This window comes from Mauremys mutica, unplaced genomic scaffold, assembly GCF_020497125.1.
Source record: "Mauremys mutica isolate MM-2020 ecotype Southern unplaced genomic scaffold, ASM2049712v1 Super-Scaffold_100100, whole genome shotgun sequence".
NCBI lineage: Eukaryota > Metazoa > Chordata > Testudines > Geoemydidae > Mauremys > Mauremys mutica.
In genome coordinates, this window is record NW_025423267.1 from 1 (window position 1) to 23,188 (window position 23,188).

The 23,188-nt window shown below is 53.3% G+C and overlaps 3 non-coding genes across 3 annotated transcripts; 1 reads left to right on the forward strand and 2 right to left on the reverse strand.

Annotated features, from left to right (window-relative positions):
- The first annotated feature begins 8,003 nt into the window (after positions 1–8,003).
- On the forward strand, positions 8,004–8,076 carry TRNAF-GAA. Its single transcript has one exon. It is a non-coding gene; the product is annotated as a tRNA-Phe (tRNA).
- Positions 8,077–11,709: 3,633 nt separating this feature from the next.
- Positions 11,710–11,791, reverse strand: TRNAS-AGA. The gene has a single exon. It is a non-coding gene; the product is annotated as a tRNA-Ser (tRNA).
- Positions 11,792–22,578: 10,787 nt separating this feature from the next.
- Positions 22,579–22,652, reverse strand: TRNAI-AAU. The gene has a single exon. It is a non-coding gene; the product is annotated as a tRNA-Ile (tRNA).
- Positions 22,653–23,188: the final 536 nt, after the last annotated feature.

The following is a 23,188-nucleotide window of genomic DNA, read 5'->3' on the forward strand; positions in this document are numbered from 1 at the left end:
TGCATTTAACCCATGGGACCCCTGTAGTGTGGAACCCCAAATCCCAATTTTATTTCAGTTTTATTCCATATGATTATCAGCTTATGATGATACGTTTTAAAGATTGTTTTTTTAATGATTTTTCCTTGTTTTAAAGATAGGGAGCTTATTTTCCCCGGGGAGGTGGTGGTAGTTTTTATTTTATTTTTTGGACCCCTGCCCCCGGGCACGATGGGGCTACTCCTCCCTCGTTCCCATGCCGGAAAATATGGCGTTTAGATAGTCCCCAGGGTAATAGATAGTGATTATGTGGGAAGAAATTTATGTTCAGATTTGGGCTCTTATGCCAAAAATGAGCAGCACCAAGGGGACTCATGGACCCAGATGGTGATCCTTCCCTTCCCTTTTTGGCTAATATTATTTTGTTAGTGTTTGGCTGAGTTCTGTTGCTTTCATTGCTGCTTTTTTTTGCCTATTCGCCAAGCCCCCTTTTCTTGGCTGTTTGCCAAGCCCTCCCTTCTGCGAAGTGGTGTCCTTGACTGGCCAGCGTTTTTTTTTTCTTTAAACTTTTTTCAGTTAACCCATTCTGTTTCTTTTGGATTCCATTGATAGTCATGCATTTTTTTTTTTTTAAAATGCTAAATTCTTTAGTGAAGCATTTTATGATCCCTTTAATTTAAGCCCAATCTATTGTTTAAACCTGTAATTATTGTGCCAGTTTTTATTATAATTTTGAATTGGGTTTTTGGCGTTAACCACCTGCGGCCTTTATATCCAATCAAATTTGGCAATTGGATGTCACGCTTTATTCCCTTTTTTTTTTTTCCTTGGAAATATTTACATGTTGCTATTGCTAACCTAATTTTAATTACATTTGGGCCACCCCCCAATGGGAGCGAATAGGCCAAATATGTAATTTATTTACATTTTTGCTGTGGTGGCCAGTAATGGGCCGCCCCCGACAGATAATAAAACGATAATGGCCCCGCCTACATTTTTTACAGATTTGTGGATTTTTGCACGCAAGGTGGCAAATTAACCACGTTTTCTGGTTATTTTGTATAATTCCACAGGTCAAGACATTGTGGAATGGACCAATCATACACTTAAAGAGTACCTACAAAAAGCAAAAACAAACAGTGGGGGATGATGGGGCCAACCGCTGGGCGCCAAGGCAAAATCAATTGGCGATATTTATTGTTCTACCCATTAAAATATTTTAAATATCTTTTAGAATTTTTACAGCCATCTTGAATGACATTTAAGACGGAAATCCTGCTCCCATGCCCATCTGTCAAATATAGGCAGAGCCCAGACCCTAATTGGTATGGCCCCGTTCCATTGAGAATTTGGGGACGGGGGCATGCCGCTGTGCTTACTCCCACAGGGTTGTTGTGGGTCCCTGCCAAGAATGTGCGGGACCGTGGCACGATGACGTGGCATCAAAGCCTCAAGAACCCGATATCCAACTTCAATCTGACCCTAACCGAGACCTTTCCAGTGTGCCGAGCCACAAAGACGGCACCAAAGGTTACCTGGGGGCAGGGGTGAAACGACTGGCGCAGCAGGCTCAGCAAACCGCTTGGAGAATAACAAGGCCAAGCCTACCCCCGAGCATTTTACTGCTGTTTATCTGTTGCTTGTATGCTTGCATAATTCTTTTATCATATTGTTGTGTTGTTTTTGACGTGTGTTAACGGCTAGGGCCGCAATTTGAAATAGCATAGCCGTATGCGTTATATAATGTGGGCTCGACTTGTGATTCTTGCCAATTATTCATCCTTTTGTTTACAGCAGGCTCCCCTGAGATGCATGGCCTGTTAGGCACCTGCCTGGTCCCCAGTATGTAAGGCCGCCGGGCAGTGCTGCACATGCAACGGGGGATGTTTAATTTTATAAATGCCACCGAGGTTCAATATTTTTAATGCAGCTTATGGGGCCAAGCCACTTATGTGAAACCTGCAAGTGCCCTTGGTTTTTTTTACCCCACGGGTAAGCCAATTCCGCCAAATTGACCTGTGCACGGATGGTTAATTGCACACGTCACAAGCCCCGATAACGGATGTATGTGGGTGGGTACACCCAGGATGGAAATTGTACACACTTTCACAATGTGTCCAGCAATTACGGGCACATTATGTTACCAGAGGGTTGTTATTTTTACGTGTGGTCAGAGGACCTTTAATTATAATCCGGCCAATATTTCTAGAAGCTCAATGTTGCCTAAGCTCAGATTTACATTGATATTCCCCATGAGGTCAATGTTGATTGGCTTCCCCAAATTAAGGAGGACCCCGCACTAACCGATGCCGGCGGAAGCTTAAAACCCAACCCCCATGAGATTAGGATGTAATGCCAATGTCAGCCTTTTTAGGTTGGGTTTGAGTATCATTTTTTGTTGGCTGTCATCCATGGGATGGGTCCGAATTGTTTTGCAATATGCTTTGATCTGTTATCGCCTGCATGATTGGTTTTTGTGTTGCTTTTGCTCAGTGTATTCCTAATAATGCATTAGGATGTGTTTTTTTAACACCCTGTCGGCGCAAACCCCTGCCTTCATTCCAAAGCCGTTATGTATGACCCAATAGAATTAATGAAAAACATTGCGGACCAGGCACGGGTCGAACAAAACAGAAAAGGATGGGATGTAGGAATGTTACACTTCTCAAGCGGTTGAAGTGGTTCCCACACCCCCACACTCGGTCAGGAGACTCACAGATAAAGCGCCGACCAGGTGCATATTTCTGGAGTACACAGGGCATAAGGCACCAATCAGGGGAGGGGGCGAAGTAGTTGGATTATGTTAGCACATGCGCATAATAGAATGATTTATGTAACCATTATAATAAAAGACATGGAAAACCCCCGCTTGGGGCGCTCCACTGGAACAGACTGACGGACTTTTGGGCTTCATTCATTACTACAAGTTCTTCTAACACTGTTCTTAACATAACACAGCTGGTACTATGCCAGGAATGCAATTCCTGGTTTGTCTCACTCTTTCCAGGGCTTTGTGAGACAATGCTGCTTCTCAGTATTTTTCCACTCTGGGTTTACCCAGAAACCTCTGTTAGCCTGACTTCAGTCAGGTTGGTATACCTGTTTTGTCTGCTATAATCTTCATTCAGGCCTAACAGGTGTAACCAATGAAGGTGGTGGAATATAACCATGTTACAGTATATTAGGACTGGTTAGTCTAGAGAAGGAGTGAGGGTGCCAGGCGGCGCAGCGGTCGGGGCCGCGTGGTGAGTGTCCTGCTGAAGCGCTGGCTGCCCCCTTCTCTCTCCCCCCACTCCCTCCCCTTCCCCCCTACTTGACCGGGTGCGCACTCTGCAGCACAGGGAGTCCCTGGCTCCGGCCGCCCTGTAGGGTTTTTTTGTTTTGTTTTTCCCCTGCTTTGCTGGCCGCGCCGTTGTTTTCCGCCCCATCCCTCTGCTTTGCTGCTCCAGCCCCGCTGTTTTTGTGTTGTTGTCCCCCCCACTTTGCCACTCCAGCCGCACCGTGACCCCCACCACTTTGCTGCTCCAGCCGCACCGTATCCCCCCCAACCCCCGCTTTGCCGCTCCAGCCGTGCCGTTTTTTCCCCGCTGTTTTGTTGCTCTGGTGGCCCCACCCCCCTTTTTTTGCTTGCGGCGGCAAAAAAGGCAGAGCCGGCCCTGCCCACACCTGACTCCCTGCCATCTCTACCGGGGCCTGACAAGCTTTGCTTGTGTTTGGATTCTGCAAAGCAGAGGAGCAGGTGAGGTTTTCCTTGCAAGTTGTGTGTGAATGAATCTTTGGCCAGGTCTGCACTACACAGTTGTTTCAGCAGAATTATATTGCTCAGTTTTGTGAGAAAAACACACAACGCTACCTCGGTCGGCAGCTTGTGGCTGGTGCACACACTGCAATGCCACGTCTGGTGACAAAACTGCCCTGTTTTGCTGACAAACTAAAACAAATTCAATCAGAGGTCTAGAGCTTTTTGCAGCAAACTTAAAGTGACAGAGTAGATGCTTCTGTTCATTATATCACCATAACTGGCCTCCTCCAGTATCCCACAATGCCCGCTGTGAACTCGCCTGCCCTGCATTCCTGCTACAGAGCCATGGGCCCCTCCCCTTTCATAGCTCTGGGAAGTTCTGACAGCTGAGCCTGCTGCTCTGCTCCAGCAGCCAGGAGCAAATCACTGCCATGGATGCTGCTCTCTCCCGCCCTGCGAACACAGAGCAGGGTGGCGGGAACTTCCTTACATTGGGGGTGGAGGGCACCGGCATCCAAACTGTGACGCCACCATGACACCCCTTCCCTCGAGGAGGCTCTTACCTTCTAAACAGGGACGGCTGTTTTCTAGTAAAATCACTAAAAGGGAAGGAGAAAACTCAAAAGAGGTTCCTCCTGACGCTCACGTCCGTGAACCCGAATACTCTCTCAGTCCTCAAAGAGAGACCTGGAGAAGGAGACTTGCTGAAACAAAGCCACAGGGGTCTCTGGGGTTTCCCTGGTCCCTTGCCCCTGTCCTGCCTGGCTGATGTCAGCATCTCTCTGTGAGGTCACCACCTCCCCACCACCTTTACCAATAGTCTGAGGTCCTGCAAAAGGCCTTTGTGATGTCACTGCCACACCCCTCCCTTGCTGTGCTAATGTCCTGCCCCTGCCCAGGCACTTTGGAGGTTTGAGCTACTCCCTGTGGATCACCCCACTCAAGGAGCGTTCGTTCTAGGAAGCAAGTTGGTTTCACAGTAAAACATCAGACGCTGCTCTCAATGCTACACTCAGTTTTTCAGAAATTAGTCGACTTTATGGCCAGGAGAGACCATTAGAGCATCTAATCTGACCCCCTGCATATCACAGGCCTCCTGTATGACACAAGAGCTACTTTTGGAGCAAACACATTCCAGAAAGGCATCTAGTCTTCATTAAATGACATCAGGAGATGGCGAATCCACCACTTTCCTTGGTAGCTTGTTCCTGTGGTGAAACATCCTCTCCGTTGAACATTTGTGCCTTAGTTGTAATATGAATTTGTCTCTTTTCACCTTCCAGCCACTGGGTCTTGTTATGCCTTTCTCTGCTACATTAAAGAGCCTTTTAATACCCAATATTTTATCTCCATTAAGGCACTTCATCGCTTCAATGAAGTCACCTTTCAATCTTCTTTTGATAAGCTAAACAGGTTGAGGTCTTTCAATAGCTCACTAGAAGGCATTTTTCTCCTGCCCTCAGAACATTTGGTGGTTCTTCGCTGACCCAGCTCCAATTTCACAACATCTTTTTCAAATGAGGACACCAAAACTGGAGGCTATTCCAGTATCAGTCTCACTGATGCCGTGTCACCTTCTGTGACCTTCTTGACATAATCTGTAACTGTATAGATCACCGTTGCGACCACTGTTCTATATTTGCAGCCAATATGGTAGAAAGGTTGTTGTCTAAGGGGTGTATGGAGAGGTTCTGATTGGCTGATTATAATTATGCTATCTCTAGATGTGTATCATTCTTGTAGTTGAAGTTATGAATATTGGCTCTATGCTGTCCGTATTTCAAACTTGTGCTACGCTTCTGGGGAACATCCCAGCCAGACAAGTTGCTGTCAGTTCTGCCTAGCCTGCTTGATGGCCCATTAAGGACCATCAGCTATACAATCAACCCATTGAGAGAAGGCAGATATGCCTTGTGACTCAGCAAGTTATGCAGGGACCTGCCTATGGACAGAAATTTAAGGTTTTTCTATGCAACGTGCTTGATAGAGTGTCCTTGGGACAAAGAAAGCAAAGACCACATGGCAAGAGACTATAAAAGGCTGATGCCTCATCTCCATCTTGTCTTCAGTCCTGCTTCATACCTCTGGAGGGACTTTGCTACAAACTGAAGCTCTCTACAAAGGACTGAATGACCCATCCCAGCTGTGGATGGACTCCAGAGACTTCATTTCAACCTGCAGTTTATTCCATCACTGCTACAAGCCTGACCCAAGAACTTTGCCATTACTGGATGTGAAGGGTTAAAATCCATGTGCATTTTATATAACAACCTGGTGTATTTTGCCAGCTCTTTTCCAGACCCAAAGTCCAGAGTATGGTCAAGGGACCAGAGGCCTAGCAAATAGTGATCAGCTAAGAGAAAGCTGGGTAAACAGAAAGCCTTGCTTGCTAAGATAGGCCTGGTCAGCAAATTGCCAGGTGTTGGAGCTAAGAACTAAAGAATTGTGTCTTATTCAGAGTTGCAGATTGAACAAAGAATCCCTGTTCCTATTGTGTTAGTCTCTTCTGTAGGGAGACGTTTCTTCCCACAGATCCAACCTTGAGTTTATGAAAAGTTGGCACATGTCAGTATCCTTCCCCCTCCCTTCCCAGGAACCAATTCCTGCCTTAAGACACACAAAAAACAATTCTTTATTGCCATATACTTTCATTGTTTCTTTGCTTTAACCCCTAGGAATGTACCTGTTGGACAATCAAAGGAGTTGCTCCATTCCTATGGACCCCAAATCAGAATTCAACATAGATATTTTATACTACTAACATTTTATCAAAGGATTCATTAAATGTTAACTTGCTAACTTGAGACCATGGGTGGAGACATTATGTAACCTGTTAACCACTGGCTACTGTGCTATCTTGTCTTGCTGCAAAACGTATCCCGGGGTGTGGAACTGCCTATCCCATCACTTTCCCCCACCCATGGAAAACCCACATATTCTATTGTAATAAATTATTGACAGTGCCTCTGAGCCTAATAAGCCAGGTGACACTCCGCCAGCGCTGTGTGTAATAAACTCCTCTGCTTGACCTCTACACGGTGTGGATTTACGTCCTTCAGAGAACAAAGAGAGAGGGTGGAGGCCAGGTGACCAATTTGCCTGGGAAACAGAACAAAGGCCAGAAGAGGGACAAATGGGCCCACCTCAAAACAGGACAAACTGGAAAAGGCAAAAAATGGGCCACTCGTCTGAGGGATAACCATGCTGCAAACAGTTTCAAACAGCTTCAAAAGTTACTATGTGGGAATCAGGAAAAAATATTAAAGAAAAAAAATCTGGCGAGCCCTAGAGGTGTTTATGGTGTTGGTCTCCCTGGCAGATTCTCTGATTGCTCACATGGACTGAGTGCCAAGAGAAGCTTTTCCCACATGTCATTCGTAGGGCCACTCCCTGTGTGGATTCTCTGAGGTTTAGAAAGCACTGAGGTGCTAGTGAAGCATTTTCCACACTCACTCATCCCTTTCTGAACATCAGAGAATCCACACAAGGGAGAGGCCCTTTGAATGCGGTGTGTGGGGTCATGTCCCCACCTGGGTTAGCTATCGCCAGCTACATCATGTGGTGCTGCCAGCACAGCAAGGAGGTGCCTGGGGCAGCCAACGGAAAGGGGGAAGCACGTCCGCTCTTCAGCGGCAATTTGGCCCACTCAGTCCGTCTCGGAGGGAAAGACTTGCTGCCAAAAAAAGTAGAGCTGCCATCGATTGTGGATTCTTTTTATTTTTTTGCTGCTTGGGGCAGGAAAAAACGCTGGATCTGGCCCTGTTCCATGGAAAACAAGTTGTTAAATCCCAGATGAGTGGAGTTATATCAGTTCTCAGCCTGAGTCCTTAGGTCTTAATCCTGAGGCTATGTCGGGTTCCTCCGGTGGGGGTGTGGAGCAGCCGTTCATTTTCCTGTTCGCACTCCTCTGCGGTGTGAAAATCGGGGAGGGGAGGCAGAAGCCCCATTTCCCTCCCGAAATGACGCCCAGTGGGGGAAGCCAGGACAACAGGGTGGGGCAGCAAGTGGTGGCCAGACTCTCACCGCCAGGATCTAGTCTAGCTCAGGGTCCAGCTCAACTTCCTCCCCGCGCCACTGGCCCCCAGTCCCCTTCCATCACCAGGTCAACCCGGGCACTAGGGCAGAAACGGGGTGAGGCAGCAAGTCAAGCTGAGCAAGGCAGGCAAAAGCGAGTCTTGTCTTCATGGGCCGCTCACAATGATGTCCTTTTTTTTGTGTGCAACTGCTGCAAAAAAACTCCCGGACAGAGAAGCAACAGGCCAAAAAAACCCATGTTACAGCTGCCAAAGTAGCTCAGTTGGGAGAGCATTAGACTGAACATCTAAAAGTCCCTGGTTCAATCCCAGGCTTTGGCAGGCCCTTTCAATCTTCTTTGGGCAGTGGTGGATTGTTTTCTGGGAGCACAGCTGTACCTGCACCCAAGCTGAGTCCCTGAGCTTGGGCTCTTGCAGTAGGAAAAGATACTGTGGGCTACTGCCTGTGTTTGGCTGGCCTGACCTTTAACAATGAGGGACAGGAGCTGTCTCTCCTACATGAGTAATTGGTGGACCCAATATGGCAGGAAGAGAGTGAGGCAGGGTGGCCCTCAGGAATGGTGCCAGAGAGCTGCTGGGCAGTGACAGGCAGGTATAGGGGATGAAAACTTCTGTGCAGCTGAGCGAGGGCAGTACTGTGGAAGGGGCATGAAGTGTCGCCAAAGACCCACACTGCTGCCGGGTGAGTAAAAATTAAAAAGGCGCCTCTAGCCAGGGAAGGGATTCTCGGCCATGGGCTTGTGGGGCCCCTGTGGAGTCGGAGCCTGTGGCAAATTGCCCCACTTGCCCCCCCCCCGGGCAGCCCTGCCTAAACGTGGCGGCCACCAGAGCCCAAACAGTAGCCCCACCCCTTCCACTCAAGGCCACGCCCCTGCCCCCCTTCTCCCCAAGGCCCCACTCCTATGCTGCCTCATCCCCCAAGACCCCTCCTCCCGCTCACTGCTCTCCGTCCCCTCCCCACCCTCACTCGCCCTTACGGTCCATTACAAAGTGGCAAGGCAGAGCCCTCCCATTTTTTAAAGTCCTGGGGTGTTGTTCCCCCCTGTTCAGGCACCCCTGGGGCCCTGCACTTCACACAGCTCTCCCTGATTTCAGCTGTTAGTGAGGGAGCCTCACTGCTAGCGCAGACTGGGCAGTTTTGTTGCATGAGAGACACTGTCCCAAAGCAGGACTAATGCTTAGAGCTGGTTCTCAGTGATTTCAGATCTGTTGGTCTGCAGCAAGACTCTCCATTGAGTCTTAACCAGCTCTGTTGTTACCAGGGGCGGCTCTAAGAATTTGGCCGCCCCAAGCAGGGCGACATGCCGCAGGGGCGCGCTGCCGGGCGCCGGTCCCGCGGCTCCTGGTGTCCTCTTGCAGACGTGCCTGCGGAGGGGCCGCTGGTGCCGCGGCTCCGGTGGAGCTTCCACAGTCATGACTGCGAAAGGTCCGCCGGAGCCGCCTTGCCGGCAAAATGCCGCCCCACGCGCGCGCTTGGCGCGCTGGGGTCTAGAGCCAGCCCTGGTTATTACACAGGGAAGAACAAAAGGGTCAAATGGGGCCTGGAATCCTTAAGAAGGATCCACTCCACTGAGTACCACACTTGTTGCTACCTGCTCTCAGCTGTACTGAGAAGTCTTTGGGGTCGTGCCTCGCCTTTATCAACCTAGGGAAGTGGAAAACTAGCAGGTGCTGCAGTGGTGTAATTGGTTAGTGCACAGTACTTGTAGAGCAGTGTTGAGGTGAGCTATGCTGAGGTTGTGAGTTTAAGCCTCACCTGGAGCACTGGTTTTCATTAACCAAATGGTGTCACCCCCTTATTTGGCCTGTGGAATGTAGAATTCCAGCCTCAGGAACGCTCAGGAGGGGAGGAGTCAAAAATGCCCCCTTCAATTATTAGCTCCTCTCCAGAGCACAGGTGAGAATCTACAATCCTTTCTCCCCCACCAGCCCCTGTGCCAGGATCCCTCAAGCAGAGCCTGGAGTCCACCCATGGCGTCTGTACTATTGACAAAGACTAAGTGACAGGGACAAAACACTCAAATCCCGCCTGGTGCGGGAAGCCAGGTTTGCTCTTCAAATTCTGTTGTTCGTACATTTCCAGGCCTGGGAATGTCCCACAACAGCATTTAATGGAAGCTGCCTGCAGAACAGTGACACTGCACAGAGCTCCTGTGGAGGAGGGGTGGGAATTAATAACATTTTGAGGATCGTTTGGGAAATGAGCCTTTGCTGACAAGGTTTGTCTCTGTTCATATTTCACCTTCAGGTGTTATGTTGAGGGATCTTTAGTATATTTTTGTGAGGTTAATAACTATCTCCTCAACTTTATTTACTCAACTTAAAAATTGGTGTCACTTGATTTTTGCATCTCCCTGTGAAACTACAACTGACACGTGTGGTTTTCTACAGGGGGTCATGATGTTAAAGTTGGGGAATTCAGTCTCTGTACTTCTGGGGGGGGTGGGGCTGCTGCTTTTTTACAGCTGCCTCACTGCCAGGCACACCGGGCTGTTAGCTGCACCCACTGTCCTTGCCAGGGGCCCCTGCTGAACCCTGGGCGGCTGCACTGCCATGCTGGGGTGACTCTGCACAGGGGCGGCTCTAGGCACCAGCAAAACAAGCTGGTGCCTAGGGCGGCAAAATGTAGGGGGCGTCCCCTGCCGCCGGGGAGGGCGGCAGGCTGGGCCGGCGGACCTGCCGCAGTCATGCCTGCGGGAGCTCAACCGAAGCCGCGGGACCACGGCACCCGCCGCAGTCATGCCTGCGGCAGGTCCGCTGGTCCCGGGCTCTGGTTGACCTGCCGCAGTCATGCCTGCGGGAGCTCAACCGAAGCCGCGGGAAGCGGGGACCCGCCGCAGGACCGGGAAAGGGCGGCGCAGCGCACCGCGCTGCTTGGGGCAGCCTACTTTCTAGAGCCGCCCCTGACTCTGCAGGTGGAGAAACTGCTGTGGAGCAATGTAGAGCAAGGTGCAGGAAGGAGATGGGGTCACTATTCACATTCTGAACTGCACAATTTTCCAAATTTGGGAATAGATTCATCGATTCATAGACTTAAGGTCAGAAGGCACCATTATGATCATCTAGTCTGACCTCCTGCACAATGCAGGCCACAGAAATCTCAGCCACCCACTCCTGTAACAAACCCCTAACCTATGTCTGAGTTATTGAAGTCCTCAAATCGTGGCTTAAAGACCTCAACGTTCAGGGAATCCTCCAGCAAGTGACCTGTGCCCCATGCTGCAGAGGAACACAAATGTCCGAGAACAATTCTAAGGGGAAGGTGAATGCAGAGCTATGACACTGGAGATGCCCAGACCTCCAATGGGGGCAGCGTGGACATTAATAATGGGAAGATCATTTGTGAAATTAGTCGTCACTGACAAGATTTGTCTCTGTTCCTGTTTCACGCTGTGGTGTTAGTTAGAGGAATCAGTGCAGATTTTTATTATATTAATTAAACACTTAATTTTATTTAACCAAGCCAAAAACTTAATGTCACTTATTTTTTCTCTCTCCTAGCAAGAATGAATTGAATTTTGTGACTTTCTGGAAAGTGCAGCAAGATTAAAATGTGGGGAATTCAGGTCTCTGTGTTTGTGAGCTGATGCTTTCCTCTCACAGGTCAGTGCCTGCATTGAAATACCAAGAGGGATCTAAGAGCTGGTGTACGCTGGGCACTTCACTGGCAGAGCGATGTCTCTCAGGGTGTGAAAAAACACCCCAAACCCATAGAGTTAAGGTGACCTAAGCCCTGGTTAGATAGTGCTAAAGAAAATGAAGAATTGTTCTGTCCATGTAGCTGTTTACCAGGGATGGGAAAACCCCTCCACTCACTGTTTACTCCAAAGTGCTAGAGCAGTGCCACAGCAGCGTTTTAAGTGTAGACAGAGAGAAAGTAGGTCTGGCTCCAGTTCGCACTGTGGATGCTCAGGTACTAAGGCTACAATAATAAGAACAACAGCGCAGTGCTTGCGTAGTTGGCAGGATTCAAACCTGCGCAGGGAGACCCCAACGGATTTCTAGTCCATCGCCTTCACCACTCGGCCACAACTACTTGACATTTGCCAGTTTCACTACATGATGATTCTGTTCTCACTGAATTGTCACTTCAAATTGTTTGCTCAGACCAGCTTCCCCAGCACACTCACGGCTGCATTAGTGTAAGTGTGTCCTTGGCTGAACAGCGAGAATTCCTGCCCATTTCCCTTCTGGCTGGAGCAGGATGAGAGTGTGTTTGTGTGAATGACATTGCTGTAGATTGTTGTTCATTCCCCACTCTGACAATTTAAACAGTCCCTTTCCTAGTTCAAATCTCCAGCACATTGTTCCAATAGCAGGGGGCAGGATTTCTCTGGGGCACTGAGGGGTGGTGCGTGAACTCAGTCTTCCATTCCACCCTTGATGTTTTCATGGACTAACAACAGCAGCAGAAAGAAAGAGCTGAGCCAATATCTCCCTGGCAGGGATGCAGGTGCCACGACCCCTCTGTCTGACCATCGCCATTGCAGGAGGGAAGGGGTCACTGGAATCGAATGCCCTGGCTAAGACCAGAGACACACAGAGGTTTCGCTGTTCATGGATCTGTGCAAAGGAAATTTTGTCTCTGTGTGTCTCTGGTTCCCAGGTCTCGCCCATGGGGCTCCAGCAGTTTTGGGACCAGGTCACTCCCTTGGCCCCACCTGACGCCCCCAGGGGCCCCGGCAGTGCAGCGGAGCTGAGCAGCATCTGCCTGCTCACTCCAGTGGCTGCCGGCCCTCCGCATGGCAGGGCAGGGTGGGTCTGTGCCTCTGCGCGCTGTCCCTGCCCCGACCCCCTGCAGCCAATGGGATGCTGTGGGGGTGGTGTCTGGGGGCAGCAGCACACGGAGGCCCCCCAGCCTGCCCTGCTTGGAGCCCCAGGTAAGTGCCGCACTCCTGACTCCCTCCCAGAGCCTGCACCCCCCTCCACACACACCTGCCCCCTACTCCCTCCCACAGCCTGCACCCTCTCCCTCCACACACCCCCTCCCGCCCGCCCAATCTCCCTCCCAGAGCCTGCACCCCCACCCCTCCTCCTGTTCCCCCACCCCCTGCCCCAGCCCAGAGCCTGCACCCAGCACCCAAACTCCCAGAGCCATAACAAGGAATTTTTGTGCCCGAGGCAAGGGCCGGCTCCAGGCTCTTTGGTGGCAGGTCCCTGAGTCCCTGTTGGAGGGAAGGACCTGCCGCCCAATTGGCGCCGCTGCTTCATTCATCCTTCAGCGGCAATTCAGCGGCGGGTCTCTGAGTCCCTCTTGGAGAGAAGGACCCACTGACGAATTGCAGCCGAAGAAGTGGCAGCGGTAGAGCTGCCGCCGAAGCACCTCTGATCGTGGTAGAGCTGCGCCCCTCCACTTTGCGCGCCCAAGGCAAGTGCCTCACTCACCTCGCCCATGTTGCAGCGCTGCAAACTCCATCCCAGAGCCTGCACCCCAGAACCCCTCCCCCACCCAAACTCCCTCCCAGAGACCAGCCTCTCACCCCTTCTGCACCCAAACTCCCCCCAGAGCCTACACCCCTCCTGCACCCCAATCCCCAGCCCCAGCCCAGGGCCTGCACCCTAGACCTCCTCCCCCCACCCAAACTCCCTACCAGAGACCAGCCTCTCACCCCTTCTGCACCCAAAGTCCCCCCAGAGCCTGCACCCCTCCTGCACCCCAATCCCCAGCCCAGGGCCTGCACCCTAGACCTCCTCCCCCCACCCAAACTCCCTCCCAGAGCCTTAGGCAGGTGAGGGGCAGAGTTTTGGGGGGCAGGTTCTGGGCAGCATGAGTGACATTATTGGCCCACTGGGAGGACTGGCCCTGGCCCTAAGGTAAATTGAGGTTGAGACCCTGCTTTAAGGGATTGGAGCAATGCTGGAGAGACTGACGGGCAGGGAGCTGGGGAGCCGTGTGTGCTCCAAGGAGAGTTGTTGTTGTGCTCTGGTGACACAGAGTCGGGGTGGGGAGTTTGTAAACTGTGGTGTTTGTATAGAGATAAAGTTTACTAACCCCCAGGTTAAAAACTGTTCCTGCTCTGGGCTATACATGACACTCTCTGTTGTGAGGGTAGGTCAGTGACTGAATGTTTCTCTGCAGGGTGATGGGTTCCTAGTTCCAATCCAAGTGATTCCCTTCAAAAACTTTTTCGAATGAAAATCGATTTCCAGACCCATCTCCAGTATGTTCAGGAGTTCGCTGAATGGGGGCAGGGGGGTTGAAATGAATTTAAACACTCAGCATTTTCCTGTGCAAATGAATAAAGACCTAGCAGAGCTGTCCAGCAGCTGAAATCAGTTCCAGTCCTCGGCGTCTCTAAGAGGGACACTCGGTAGCTGAGGCATGTGGGACACCTCTGTGGTGAGGACAGGTGAAAAAATGCTGGATTCAATGAAAGCTGAGACCATAGGAGGGGAAGGTGAACGGCAGCACCACACAGGGTCATAACACTCAGACACGGGGCTTCACTGTCACTGCCCCTGTGTTTTCCATCATTTCTATCCTAAGGAACACACCCTCCCCCTCCCCCACACACTGTCACACACAACCTTCTCCCCTTGAGCCCCATCCCATCCCACCCCTACCCCTCTCCCCCACACACGCCATGGGACACAGCCTCTCGGTGACTCACCCAGATGGGGGCTTGTCTCTGCATCTCCCCAACAGGGGAGCAGAGAGCCGAAAGGGCCACAGGAGACCAATGGAGCTAGGCAGGGATAGAAAAGACTTCCCTTCCCTTCCCAAGAGTCCCGTTAATCTCACCCATGGGACGTTCCAGCACCGGGTGGGATCAAAGCACCAACCTTCCCCTCAGCAACGGAAGGGGGAACCAGCTCTATCACATGGAAGGAGGCTCCCCTCTGCTGCTGCCATCCTGCAGCCTTTAATATGGATTTGTTTTAGCTAATGCAACCCCCTCAACCCCTAAATCCATCCATGAATCAAGGAGAAAAGACCCTCAGATGGGCACCAGAGATGCAATGGGTTAATACACAGGCCTTCTAGTAGCAGTGTTGAGTGGAGTCATGCTGAAGTTGTGAATTCAAACCTCACCTACAGCACTAGTTTCCTTTAAGCAAATGGCTTCTGCCAATCATTTTGCCCTGCAGAAAATACAATTGCAGCTCAGAAGACACCGAGGTCCCCTTGCTTTACCGAGAGCAGGGCAGATTCCACAGATCTACCAGGCTCTGCTCTCCACCAGCCGCCTGTGTCAGGAGGGGTCAGGCAGAGCCCAGAGCACTGCCCCCGACTCACCCTCAATCTTTGCTCCCCAAACCACCTGTGTGCTCACCCTCTTCGCTGTGAGACTCAAACCCTGCCTGGCTTTCTGTATGTTGGGGGTTTTTTGTCGTGTTGATGTGCATGTGGGTCCTGTGTGATTTTTGTGGATGCCATATAGTTTTGTGTGTGTGTGTATGACTTTTGTATGCAGATTGATTTTTGCTAAGTATTCTTTTGGTATGCGGTTTTTGTGCTTTCCTGTTGTGGGCTTTTGCTGTACTTTTTGGTGTGGATTTGTTCTATGTTTTGTGTGGCTTTCCCTTATGTGTATATGGCTCTGTGTGCTGGGTGGGTTTGGTTTTTGTTTATGTCTGTGTGGGCCTGTGCAGTCTGTGATGTTCTCTTTCTCTCTGTTTGTCTCTCTGTTTGTATCTTCATGTGTAAATTCACTGGAACTTTTCAAACTCTCCACAGCTTTGCCAATTTTCACCAGGAATTTTACTCATTAACAAATTCTCACTTGTTCCCTACCAGTTGGTGACCATTGCCCCAGGGGCCTGTCAGTCTCCAGGTCCTGATTTCCCATTGGCCCTTCCCCCTTCTATTGGGACTGGGAACTAGCCAACCAAAAAACCCCACTCAGTTTTAGTAAAGGGCCAACAGTCCCCTTACACAAGCTGGGCCTGTGAGGGAGGGAGAGCTCAGTGGTTTGAGTATTGGCCTGCTAAACCCAGGTGTGTGAGCTCAGTCCTTGAGGGGGCCATGTAGGGATCTAGGATAACAATCTGTCTGTGGATTGGCCCTGCTTTGAGTAGGGGGTTGGACTAGATACCTCCTGGGGTTTCTTTCAACCCTGGTATTCTATGATAGGGTCACCAATGTTCAGAGAAACTAGCACAGGCTGGGCCCATGGTGTAATGGTTGGCATGCTGAAATCTGAGTTCAAATCTCAGTGGGACCTTGTGGTAAATCCCTGGAGATCCAAGTGCTTTCCTATCTCCAGCTGTATGAAAATGAGTTGTTTACCTTGTCTTGAGTGACTCATACCCCCTGGAGCCAGGTCTTTGGTTGGAATGGGGTCTAGAAGTGGCTATGGTTTGACTGGGTGTTTGGGATTTTTGATGCCCACAAGTTTGGCCCTTGTGCTTTCTACCACACTTTTTCTCTTGCCCACATGGCGCTTGAAGAAAGGGGTGTCAGGGTCAGGTTTCATAGTCAGGAAAAGGCAGGAGGGAGGAAGAGTCCCAGGCTGGAGCCCAGCACCTCTCCTCCTCTGGGCACCTAGGACAGAGGCGGCTGGTGCTGACAGCTCCAAGGGACGGCTTAAAAGCCACAGAGCAACCAAGGGCAGGGCAAGAGGAGGGGAGAACCATGCCTATGCGTGGCCAGCAGACAGCCACAGAGACACCCAGCCAGGCTGCTCCCTGCTCCCTGGCATGCCGAACACCCACTGAAAACCACCCACAGCCAGCTGCTGATGCTCTGTGGCCAACATCAGAAGACGGTAGGAAAGCAGGGCCAGCCCCCCTGGTGGGGCCTCTTACTGTTCCCACTCACGGTGCTCACTTTGGCAGTGGGGCAGGAGATTTTACCCCAAGAGGCTTTTCCCCAGCTGGCGAGAAGCAGAGAAACACCCAGGCTCCAAAGGTGCTATTTAGCAACCCCCTCAGCACAGGGACAGGTGCACACTTGGAAGAGGGAAACTGCTCCACACTCTAGCCCGGGCAGCTGCCCATTTTCTTTGGCAAGTCAGGAAGGGCAAAGGTGAGACTGGAAGCACCTGGGGCTCATGCCCCAGCCTTTGTGACACCCACCCACAACTCCTTCCCGGGGCTCTAGCTGAAGCCAGAGCATTGGCCTGAGCGGCCAAGAAGAGGTTCCAGCCCTGAAGGGAGCAGGACTTTCAGCACAAAGGTAAAACTACACCAACACAACCATGAAGAGACTTGAACCCTCAATCGCCTGATCCAAAGTCAGACAACTTATCCATTAGGCCATGTGGTCACAAGAACAAAACCTTTCCAAGTACTTATTTGGAAAAGGCAGACACTGTGTTTCTCAGGTCCTCTACTGAATGGGGCCGAGACTCTCTGGGCACAAGAAGTCGAGTTCCCAGCGAGATGTGAGACAATTCTCTGGAGCCAGGTACAGGACTTTGGCAGGGAGGCTCAGGCATGAGGGATTGGGGTGCAGCGGACAGACCAGCTGTCTAGGTGCTTAGATTTGGTCTCACTGAGGAGAAGGAGGAATCCTGCTGATAGGCAGTGGCTGTGGAGAAAAAGTGGGATGTCCAGGCTGCTCAGGTCTCCTTCTTCCAGCTCCTCATCTGGCTGAGCTGCTCCACCGGCCTGGACAAGTCCTCTGCATGCACAGCAAATAGCCCAAGAGCCATTTCTGCCCAATCCTGTGCTGGGGGGTGAGCTTCTGTCTTCCCTGTCCCATCCGCGCTAGAGCAGACCACTAGATTGAGAGAGACAGTCAACAACTATTAAGGCTAAGATTATATAAATGGCGTCACAGAAACTGTGACTTTCAGAGATCTCAGTGACATTTTCCACCTCAGCCCTGGGGCAGCAAGACTGGAGCTGTCGGCCGGTGGGGGCCTCACAGCTATCAGCCACCAGTGTCGGAAGGGGCTCCCACAGGCCCATGCCACCACGGATGGACCCCACAGCTCCCAGCTGCTGTGAGTGGATCCCAGAGCTCCCAGCCACCACATGGGACAGGGGGACCCTGGAGCTCCCAGTGGGGTGACTGGGTTATAAAGTCCAGTCAGCGGTGCTGCGGGGCTCAGGCAGGCTGGTCCCTACGTGTCCTAGGGCACCGCACTGTGCCCTGGAAGTGGCCAGTAGGTCCCCCCTGCTGCGCCGCTGACCAGGAGCCACCTGAGGTAAGTCTGCACCCCAACCCCTTGCCCCAGCCCTGAACCCCCCGAAACCCAGAGCCCCCTCTTGCACCCCAGAGCCCTCACCCCTCTGCACTTCAACCTCCTGCCCCAGCCCAGAGCTTCCTCCCACACCTGGAACCCCTCATCCCTGTCCTCACCCCAGAGCCATCACCACATCCTGGACCCCAACCCCCTGTCTCAACTCACAGCCCCCTCCTGCACTGCGAATCCCTCAGCCCCACACTGCAGCCTCCTCCTCCACCCCAAACCCCTCATCTCCCCACAGCTCCCACAGGCAGACCCTGGAGCTCCCAGCAGCCATGGGTGGCCGGGGAGCCCCCACAGCCCCACCCCACTGCCTATGGACCCTGCAGCTCCTACGAGTGGACCCCAGAGCTCCCAGCTGCTGCGGATGGACCCAGGATTTCCCAACAGGCCTTGATGGCGGGAGGACCCTCCAGCCCCACGTCATTGCTCACAGACCCTGCAGCGCCGAAGCCCCGGGAGCTCCCGGCCACCCCAGGCAGGAGAGGAGCCCCCAGCGCTCAGACACCGCAGGCAGAGCCCGGAGCGCCCCGTCCCCGGGGGCGGGGGGGTGAGGAGAAGCCGCAGCCCCCGGCCATTGCAGGTGGCCCCGTAGCTCCCAGCCGCCGCGGGTGGACGCCAGAGCCCCCAGCTGCCATCGGGACCCCCCGGCCGCCCCGGGCAGGACCCGTCACCCCGCGACCGGCAGAAAACAGCCGTGCCCGGAAGCGCCTCGCGCCCTGTGACACCCCCCCGGCGCTGCGGCTTCTCGCCAGGCGGGAGGCGGCGCCGCTGCTGCGGTCTCGGTTCCTCCGCCCGGCAGCGGGACCCGGCCCCGCGCGGCCTCGCGCCGCTTCTCGCGGGCGGCGCTGAGCTCTGAGCGCACAAGGCCCTGGCGGCTCCGCCCCGCATCGCTGTCAGACAACGTCACCAATGGGAGCTGAGCCTGTCAGAAACGTCAGTTGGGGAGGGCCCAATGGGAGACCAGCTTTCAGAGACCCGCCACACACGAGGGCCAATGGGTGATTAGCTGTCAAAAAACACTAGGCAGGCCAAGGCACCAGCCAACCAGGAACCGCCCCTCATCTCAAGCCCCCAAACAGCCCCCCCACCCCCCACCTGTCCTATGCCCCACAGCAGCAGCCAGCACCGGGTGGCTCGTGTCACACCCCACAGCAACCCCCAAAGCAGAGTCTCAATTCCCCTCCTCCACCACTGCTTTTCATTAGGTAACAGAAACCTCACCAAAAAACAAAGGAGACACTTTCTGCTTCCTACAACCAAGCTTCTCCCGCAGCCCCTTCCCCATGTCTGGCCACACGCTCCCAGCTCAGGGTGACCACACACCCCGTCGGGGCAGGCTCTGCTCAGACCGGCTCCCCACAGCCTGCACTAAACATGTGGGTCCCAACCCCAAAACTTACTCATATTTTACCCCAATGGCCCCAAACTGCCGCTTTTAATATGCAAATAAGGTGCTGCCACACTCAGGCCACACCCGAGCTCTGCCCTGGAGCCACCCAGCAGAGAACCAGGTGATATTTAAATTAGCCAGGACGCCTCTCAGTCATTTCCCTCTGCTCCCAACAGGTGGCGCCGGAGAGCTCCGAGCTCGCTCAATTCCCTTTCTCGCGTCGGCTTCAGCCCCCGGGTTACAAACGCACCAACCGGGGAGCAGGAGTGTGGGGCTGCTCCAGGGTGACCAGATGTCCCATGTTTAAAGGGACAGGCAGGTCCGGGAGGACTTTTTCTTATATAGGAGCCTATTACCCCCCCACCCCTGTCCCGTTTTCCACAGTTTCTTCAAGGTCACACTATGAGGCTGCTCTGCGGGGACGGACTTGCACACTTGGGAGCCATCAGCCGGATCTGCGTGCCTGGGAAGCTGCGTCCCTCCAGAGGCGCTTGGGAAGCCAAAGGGGCCGTGGGTGAGTTTGTGATGAGGTGAGTGTGAAGTGTGGAAGGGGGAGGGTGGCAAGAGGAGGTTTTGAGAGGAAGAAAGGTGCTGCTGAGCTGGTAGGGGAGGGCAAGGTCCCAGGCGGGTGTTGTGTGAGGAGCGGTGTAGGCCCCGAAAGGCGTCCTGCTGGGCAAGGGCAGGTGAGGAGGGCCAGGGCTTTTCCCAGGGCTGTTGCTGCGGCCAAAGCCTTTGGGAAGCAGAAGAGGGCCAGGGGTGTTGTTGCCTGCTGGGGCCCATGCGACGGTGTAGGTGTACGCTGACCATAGCTGGTCTGTGGGAGCTGGGTCCACTCACCGTGCCCCTTTCCTCGTTAGTATAGTGGTGAGTATCCCTGCCTGTCACGCGGGAGACCGGGGTTTGATTCCCTGACGGGGAGGGTGACCCCTTTTGAAGGGGGGACAAAGAAATCCCTGGCCTGCCCACCCCATGCCTTGCCTTCTCCTTCTACGGCCACTTCCCTTCACACCCCGCACTGATGACTTTCACCTCCAGAGAGACAATTACCTCGCAAGGACATGCTGGCCCTAGCCAAAGCCTCCCCCGGGGCCTGCACGTGGGGGCACGTTTCAGAGCGGCAAAGGGAAATAGGCTGGCCAGGGCCATGAGGACAACGGCCCAGACAAACAGGGAGGGACTTGGTCCAGGGGTGGAGGAAGACAGAAAAAGGGACAGGCATGGGATTGGCTTCCTGTCTTTTTTCCTTTGCTCAGCATTTGACCTGTGACTGTAATGGGGAGACTTGAGAAAGACCTGTGGCCGCCAGCGAGGTAGGTGGCCGCCCCGAGAGGACAGAGCTGAGCATTTTCCAGTGGGCTGCTTCCTGCATCCCCAGCGCCTGGCCGTGATCGTATAGTGGTTAGTACTCTGCGCCGTGGCCGCAGCAACCTCGGTTCGAATCCGGGTCACGGCATTGCTTTTTGGTGGGGAGGGGCTATCCTGCAGCACGCCTCGTGGTTTTTCCATCCTGGTGTTACAGAGATAGTGTACTTTCTTTCTTTCTTTTAATAAAATCCTTTTCTTTTTAGAACCTGATTGATTTCTTCCCTTGTTTGGATTTTCAGGGGAAGTGGAGGGGGAAAAGTGAATCCCTCTTTGTTTGATTCAAGGAGTTTGAATCAAGGTATCTTTCCCAACAACTAGGAGAGGGGGAAGAAGGTGGGGGAATGGTTTATTTCCCTTAGGGTTACGAGTCAAGGAGTTTGGATCTGTGTTCCCCAGGGAAGGTTTGGGGGAACAGGGCGTGTGCTAGACACTGGAACTTCTAGAGGGTGGCAGCTTTACCAGATCTAAACTAGGATTTAAGTTGAGAGGGGCCCATGCAGGTCCCCATCTTGTGGATGCTAAAGTTCGAAGTGGGGAATAAACATATGACGGGGCGATGCCCGCATTCTCCGAGCCTGTCGACTAAGGGCTCCTGATGAGCGTGGTGGACGGGAAATTCGGCCATCTGACTTTTGGCCTTGCTGCCCGTAGCGGTCAGGCCGAAAAATCAAAAGCCATCCTCCCCAGGCCCACAGCCACCCAGGGGCTCCTCTGCACCATCTGGCCTCCACGAGTGCCGCACTCTGACCAGCTGAACCAGGCAAGCCACGGGAAACTTCTCAAGGTCTTCCCCTGGTGTGGGCTTGGATGCGAAAAGCACCTGGCCGTTCATCAGCTGTTGCAAGAAGTGTGCAGAGTAGGAGTAGCGATGGGGCTGTAGCTTTCCACAGCATCTCAATTTTGGCAGCTTTCCATTCCCCTTTTCTGTGTAATGTCCCTCCCATGGGTTTCACTTGCGGAACTGTACGACTCTGGCAGGGTGGCCATTTAGAAATCTTTTCCTTGCTTTTCTTTTTCGCCTGGCCCCAGCGTTAGGACCGTTTGGGTGTTTCAGTGTGTGTGTTTTCCCATTTGGAGGCATTTGGAAGTTTGGAAGGGGAGCCGAAAGAGGAGTCTTTTTCACAAGCAAGTTGGCTTTCTGCACAGGTAGGGCCCTTGGCCGTAAAGCTTAGCTCCGTCAGTGCGTCTGCATGGGGTTCCTCCAGTGCCTCAAGAGCCCGTGCTAAACTCTCGGTGTGGGCGTTTGGCTTGCGCCAGTCAGAGTGCGGTGCCTGCGTCTTCCCAGGGCCGGCTCCCGTGAGGCGCGCATAACTTGGGAGGAAAGGGGTAGAAGAGAAAGCAAGTGAAGCTGACTTCGAGTGGTGGTGCCCCTGGGCGGAGTGGTCCTCCTGCTCCTTCCTGTCGGAGGGGTGGGCTTGGGGGGTCTGGCTGTGGGCGGTGGGAGGATGGTGTCCAGGGAAGTCCCAAAGGTCACCCTGCGCCGGCGGAGTGTGAAGCCTCTCCCCTAGGTTGGGGTGCCGAGTATTAAGCCTTCCTCTGTGGCTTGGGCTGGGGAGCGTGATCCGGCGTCGGGTACATTTGGGTGGAGCTGGCGGCCGGCAAGAATTCGGGCCATCAGGTCAACCCTCTGTGGACAATGGGGGCGAGCCGGCAGGCCTGCGATTTTGGCTTCGCGGGCGGGCAGCTCAAGCCTGGCCTCCTATGAGCCTGGAAGGCAGCCGGCCGGGCTCACCCGTCTCCAAGTTCCTTTCAGGCAGCAGGTGGAGCGAGGAGCCCAGGGAGGGGAGCCCAAGGAGGTGTCAGGAGCTTGGTCCTGCCCGGCGCCTGCGCCCAGCAGGGCTCTTGCCCGCTCCAGGCCCACCTGGTTTTGGCCTCTGCCACCCCTAGCAGTCAGCCAAAAGAGCAGAAGCCACCCTCTCCCTCCTGGAGTGGCCAGCATGGGGCTTGAACCCATGACCTTGGCGTTATTAGCACCATGCTCTAACCAACTGAGCTAGCCGGCCAACAGCAAGGTCTGCCTTGCCTGACCCTTTTGGAAGGAGTCACTGGCTGGCGCGGGGAATGATGTGGCCTCCGTTATCGAATGGATGGATCGAGACACCACCTGCCAAGGTAGGGGAATTAGCTCAAGTGGTAGAGCACTTGCTTTGCATGCGAGAGGCAGCGGGATCAATGCCCGCGTTCTCCAGCGGCAAGGCAGCCCCAGGACCTTCTCTTGCCCTTCTTTTAGAAGCCATGGACAGTCAGCCGGCTCAGCTCCTCCAGTGGCCTCCATCCCTCTCCCCGCTTGGCCTCCCAGAAAGCCAGCCCTTGCGGAGCACAAAGCTCTTCCTCCCCGGCCCTTCTCCCCCTTGCGCTGACTGGGAGGCTGGAGACAGCTGGGGGAAGTTAGCTCAAATGGAAGAGCAGGGGAGAAGTAGTCAGACCCATACACACATTCTCCAGCCTGCTCTGCTCTGCTTTGCTCTGCTGGGCTGGGCTCTAGTGGGGGACCTGCACCTTTCTTTCTGAGCTCTCACTGGAGCACAATCCCTTTCCT